This window comes from Orycteropus afer, unplaced genomic scaffold (genome assembly GCF_000298275.1).
Source record: "Orycteropus afer afer isolate SDZICR_OR568_19922 unplaced genomic scaffold, OryAfe1.0 scaffold00610, whole genome shotgun sequence".
NCBI lineage: Eukaryota > Metazoa > Chordata > Mammalia > Tubulidentata > Orycteropodidae > Orycteropus > Orycteropus afer.
In genome coordinates, this window is record NW_006922197.1 from 843,257 (window position 1) to 849,256 (window position 6,000).

A 6,000-nucleotide genomic window follows, 5' to 3' on the forward strand; every position below is an offset into this window, starting at 1 on the left:
TATTATTATTGGGGTTTCTTTATATTGTTTTTTTGTTTCCTGTGCTACTTCAACACTTTTTAGAATTCTATCTTGATAGATTTGTAATTTGGGTATATTTCTTTATATAGTTTTTGTTTGTTTGTTTCTTTTTAGTGATTCTAGATATTGCATTGTCTACACATAACTTATTGCAGTCTACTGGTATCAACATTTGAGCACTTTGACTGATACATAGAAATTTTACTCCTATCTAGTCCCTTTAACTCCCTAATATGTAAAATAATTTTCTTAAGTATTTCTTGAGCACCATGTTGGATAATGTAATTTTTGCTTCAACTATCAAACGTGTTTTTCAAAACTCTTGAGAAGGATAATCTCCCATTGCTTTTACCCATTCCATTGTTCATTCTTCCTCTCTGAAACAGCGAATCTTTTGCTGTGAACATTTCCTTTCCATTTGGAGGTATGTTATTTTCATTTACCCACCAGAAAACTGAGGCACAGAAAGTTTAAGGAATATACCCAGCATTGCATGATTATTAAATGTGGGAGTAGGGATTGGAGTCCAGTCTGACTCCAGAATCCATGCCATATTACTATATGGCTGCTCACAGTGTGGGTCTTTGTTTTCCTGATCTCCCTGTTAGAAAATTGGATCATACAATACACATTATCTCTATTTTTTCTCATCTTAGGAGCCTTGATGGCACAGTGGTTAAAGTACTCAGCTGCCATCCAGAAGGTTGGTGGTTTGAACCCACCACATGCTCCTCGGGAGAAAGATGTGGCAGTCTGCTTCTATAAAGATTTACAGGCTTGGACAACCTATGTGGTAGCTGTCCTCTGTCCTGTAGGGTGGCTGTGAGTCACATTCAACTCAATAGCTGTGGCTTGGGTTTGCTTTTGTCTTTTTCTTATTTAACAATGCATCTTGGCCTCCCTATAGGTTGAGTGGGATAATCCAAACTCATTCTTTTTTCTGGCTGCATGATATTCTGCATATCTATGTAGAAATAAGAATAATGTATGCATTTGGAGAAGAGTAAAGAAAGGTTTAGACGTGTTTGGCTTTAGATGTGTTTGACATGCCTGCAAAGCATCTCCAAGAATCCCACTAGTTTCTGCCTTGTTGCCCAAGGCAGACACCTCAGCCTTCATTCCTTTCTGTTCTTCTTCCTCACGTTCAGCCACTGCCCAGTTCTGTTTATTCTGCCTTTTATTCCTTAGTACACAGTTCATGCATGAATGGCTGCACACAGCAAAATATTTTTATTATAATTTTTGGCTCCCTCACAGAGTGTTTACTGCAAAGCTGTGTATACAGGTGGCACCATTTATGACATGATGACCTGTAAAAGGATCTACATGGATTTTACATGGCCAATTTGGTAAGTTACCAGATTATAGAACTCCATGAATGATGTGGTGGAAGTCCTAAGACCACCCCTGGTTTCTGCGATCCGCCAGAAGACTCAGGACTCAGCTTCTTGTACTCAAGGCTGTGAGTTCTTACAGCATAGGGATATGGAAATCAAAGGAAAAGGCACATGGGCTGAAATCGAGAAAGCAGACGCTATCTTCAAGAGTCTTGTTGCAAAAAGGTGGCACAACATGTGCTTAATTTAACCTCCGTCAGCAAGTTGTGACGAAACATGAAATGTCTACCAAGAAGCTTCTTAGAGACACCATGCCCTGGATTTTTACTGGAGACTGGTCACATCAGTGCTATTTGTCTATCACCTACCAAAATTGCAGATTCTCAGAAGGAAAAAGCAGGTATTCAGAATAAACCACATTGTGTGCACAATCAATTCAGGCACAGTGAGCCACTCATCATTTTTGGGAAAGGTGGCACACTCCCAGAACCTAGGGTCTGGAACATCTGTGAAGGACAGACCTTGCAAGTACAAAGGATAACAGGACTGCCCTGTTAACTTTGTTTCAGAATGACTTCATGGTTATCAAAATGTGGGGAAAGTTCAGATTGTTGTAAAAAATGTTAAGCAAATAGTTTCCTACAACAAAAAAGTCACAGCTTCGAGATGAAGCGTTACATAATTTTAAACCATTGTTGTCATCGTGTTTGTCCTCCTCCCCACCTAAACCCCCACCACCACCACCAAAGAAAGAAAAAAGTCAGTAAGTCACAGTGGAACTTCTTGAGAAACAAGCCAGAATTTAACTTAGTGATGACAAGGTACGGAGGAGTCTGGTAAGAAAGGACCTTGTATCTGCCATATGTATATGTGGGTGGACACAGTGGCTGCAACAGTGGGCTCAAACATAGCTACTATTGTGAGGGTGGCACAGGACCAGGCACTGATTCATCCTGTTATACATGGGGTCACTTTGAGTCAGAATTGACTAAATGGCACCTAACGACTGTATATATATATATGGCTTTCAAATATTCCTAGCTGTCGGTTCAAACCCACCAGCCATTCTTCAGAAGGAAGACTGGGCAATCTACTTCTGTAGAAATACCGCCTTGGAAACCCAAGGAGGGGCTGCTATGAGTTGGATTCAATTCGACCACATTCACATACATATATATACATACATTGGTTTTTTAACACTGTAATGTCCAAATCGGTGTTCTGCATTTCCCTATGACATTTGTTAACAGTCTGTTATCCTCTCTTGGTTCCTGCTATTGCAACTTGAGGCCTCTGGCTTCAACTGTAATTTCACCTAAGAGAATTAAAGAATATGGGGTTTAGAATAAGTTCTACATAATTAAGTGTAGATAGCTTGAGATTGAAGAGTGGTGTAGGCATCAGGCATGTTCACCAATGTGGCTGTTTTACTTGGAAGGAGTGGAAATAATTGGCCCCAAGTGAGAGGGCCATCTTGTAGATGAGATGCTGGAGACCTTAGGAACTTGGTATCTATGGGTAGGAGCAGAATCAAGCCCGTGGAAAGTCTTTCCTATCTCAGTGGGAAGCTGGGACGTTAGAATGGCTGATGTCATCATGTGTTTTGAGGGTTAAAGATTTTTAATCTTTTTGCTCAGGTGTGCTTCATATATCACAATTGAATGGTCTCAGATAAACCGTAAATGAGCACGTTATTTTGCTTCTGGAGCTGTGTCAAGAGTGTGTGCCCTGTACTTCCTGAATTGCTCTTACCTACATTTGGAAATCCACCTCAAAGCATTAATAATATTTAAGAGTTTAGCAAAGGTGGTGGTGGTGGTGGTGGTTGTTAGTTGCTGTCGAGTTGTCTCCGACTCATAGCAACCCTATGCACAGCAGAACAATCTTGTGCCAGCTTCACAATGCTTGCTATACCTGAGCCCATTGTTGCAGCCACTGTGCCTATCCATCTCTTTGAGGGCCTCCCCCTTCTTCATTGACCTCCATTTTACCAATCATGAAATCCTTTTCCAGGGAATGGTCCCTTCTGACAATGTGACCAAAGCAGGTGAGACGAAGTCTGGCCATTCTTGCTTCCAAGGAGCATTCCGGCTGCACTTCTTCCAGGACAGATTTGTTAGTCCTTTTAGCAGACCATGGTACTCTTAGCATTCTTCTCCAACACCATGACTCAAAAGCCTCAATTCTTCTTCAGTCTTTCTTATTCATTGTCCAGCTGTCGCATGCATAGGAGGTGATTGAAAATACCGGAGCCTGGGTTAGGCACACTTTAGTCTTCAAGGAGACAGCTTTGCTCGTCACCACTTGAAAGAAGTCTTTTGCAGCAGATTTGCCCAGTGCAGTATGTTGTCTGATGTCTTGACTGCTGCTTCCATTGGTGGTGATTGTAGAGCCAACTAATACGAAATCTTTGACAACTTCAATCTTTTCTCCATCCACCATGAAGCTGTTTATTGGACCAGTTGTGTTTGCAAAGGTAATCAACCAATTCCCTGTTATATCCAAAGACTGGTGTCAGTGCATCAAGCCAGGTGTGATCTTTCAGTAGGAATGGGATGAAAAATCATGGACAGAGAGGAACAATGCCAAGGAGAGGCTGCCTGGGTGAATTAACAGAAACCAGAATTGAGGGGCCGTGGAAGTAAGATCTCAGTTACCTTGTGAGGGGCCAAGCATGCCAACTACATCTTCAGATGCTCTGTGTCATTTCTCCAACTCAAAAATCATGGCAGAGTTAAGGGTGGGGAGAGCAGAATACCGATCAAATCTGAGCTGTCTGGTTTCAGAATGGAGAACAGATGGAAAAGAAGAACTGTCGATAAAAGGAGACCCAGTTAGAAAGTAAGGCAGAAGTCGAGGTGCTAGATGGTAGTAGCATGACTAGGGAGAAGGCGATGGCTCCCGTCAGACTCCTGTTGCCTTCGCAATTTAGTAGCCTTCTGGCCACACAAACTAGAGTGATGTATGTTTTAGCATAGCACACAGGTGTGTGGAGTGTGCCATTGGCTATATTTTGTCCTGGCCAAGCATTTGATCATCAAGGTTTGTGGTTACACAGTCATCAGTCTGCTGCAAGTTTTACACAGCATGGTCCAGTAGGCGTGGTTCCCAGGACCCCTCTCAAGATGACCATTGTAGTAGATGGCACCTGAGGACAGTGACTGCATCCATTTCTTTACCCAGGGCTATCCTGGAACACTTACCAGAAAAGCGTGATACCAGCGTTTAAAAACTGGTTGATTAAATGCTAGTAAGAGCAGTTCAGAGGCTTGTTTGATGGCCAACCTGAGTCTGCTGCCATTCCCCAGTGGTGCCTGCGTCCTGTGGAGACGGGAGAGGCTGGCTGTGGGAGGGAAAGACGTCCACAGGAGAATGTGTAGAGTAGCTGCCAGTGCGAGAACAGCCCTGGGTGGAGCGCACAGGCGTCGGAGCTGGGGAGCCCCGTTTTATCAGCAGTTAGTTGCCCACAGAGTCACTCTCACTCGAGGAGACCCATGGATGCAGAGAACTGCTTGATGGGGTTTTCAGTGCTGTGGCCTTTCAGAAGCAGGCCGCCTGGCTGGTCTGCCCAGGCGCCTCTGGGGGACTTCGCACTGCCAACCTTTTGGCTACTAGTGGAGCGCTTAACCACTCGAACCACCCAAGGACTCCTAGGGAACCCTGAGTGTCCCCCAGTCCTGGCTCTCAACCCAGCTGTGAGACCATGGGCTCTTTGCTCTCAGTGAGCCTCAGCTTCCCTCAGAATATTAGCCACTAGCAGTTCTTGACCATATCAAACAAAAGCTGCCTTCCCAGCCCATTTTCAGACAAAAGAAAGAGGCCATCTCACATCCTGCCCTTTCTGAAACCCACCCTTACTCTGCCCCTCCACTCCCCCTGCCCCTCTCCCCAACCTACCCTTCCTCCGCCCCTGCCCCTAACCTTTCCCCCCGCCCCACCCCTACCCTTCCTTCCCTTACCCTTCCCCCTCCCTCCACCCCTACCTTTCCATCCCCCCGCCCCAACTTTCACCCCACACCTCGCCCATACCCTTTCTTTCCCTCCACCCTTACCCTTCCTCCGCCCCTCCCCTCCCCCGCCCCACTCCTACCTTCCTTTCCTTGCCCTTCCCTCCACCCCTACCCTTTCCCCGCTTTCTTCCCCCTTCGCTCCCCCCTCCCGTCCCTACCCTTTCCCCTCCGCCCCTGCTCCAGGCTTCATTTCCCCGTCACCTGCGCCGTCGGACCACACCCCCAGGAGCAGCCCTCACCTGCTCCTACCCTTCATGTCTTCTCAGCCAACCCCTCTGGCCCTGGGCCACTTCTGTCTCTCCGATTGGGCCTTCGCTGCCTTCCGTGTCTGAAACTCCACCCAATGAGAGTCGGCCAGGAGCCAGCGGCTCAGCCAATGGGAACAGGGCGGGGAGTATAAAGGTTCCCTGCAGCCCGTTACCTGGCGTTTCCCGACCGTGAGGGTTCCTGGGGCCGTGGCTGGTCGACATTGTCTCTCCTCTCAGGATCCCCTGGAGCCGGACACACAGCCCCTTTTGGGCTTGTAAAGATAGCGACTGGTCATCAAATCTTCCTTCATGAGTCGCCGGGAAGACATCATGAAGTCGGTCCACGGCCAGCCCGCAGGTGAGGGGATAAGAACCGGGACCCGA

The 6,000-nt window shown here is 46.3% G+C and overlaps 1 protein-coding gene across 1 annotated transcript in view; it reads left to right on the forward strand.

The window, feature by feature from the left end:
- Nucleotides 1-6,000, forward strand: part of LOC103210421 — a 606,668-nt gene that overhangs the window by 473,052 nt on the left and 127,616 nt on the right.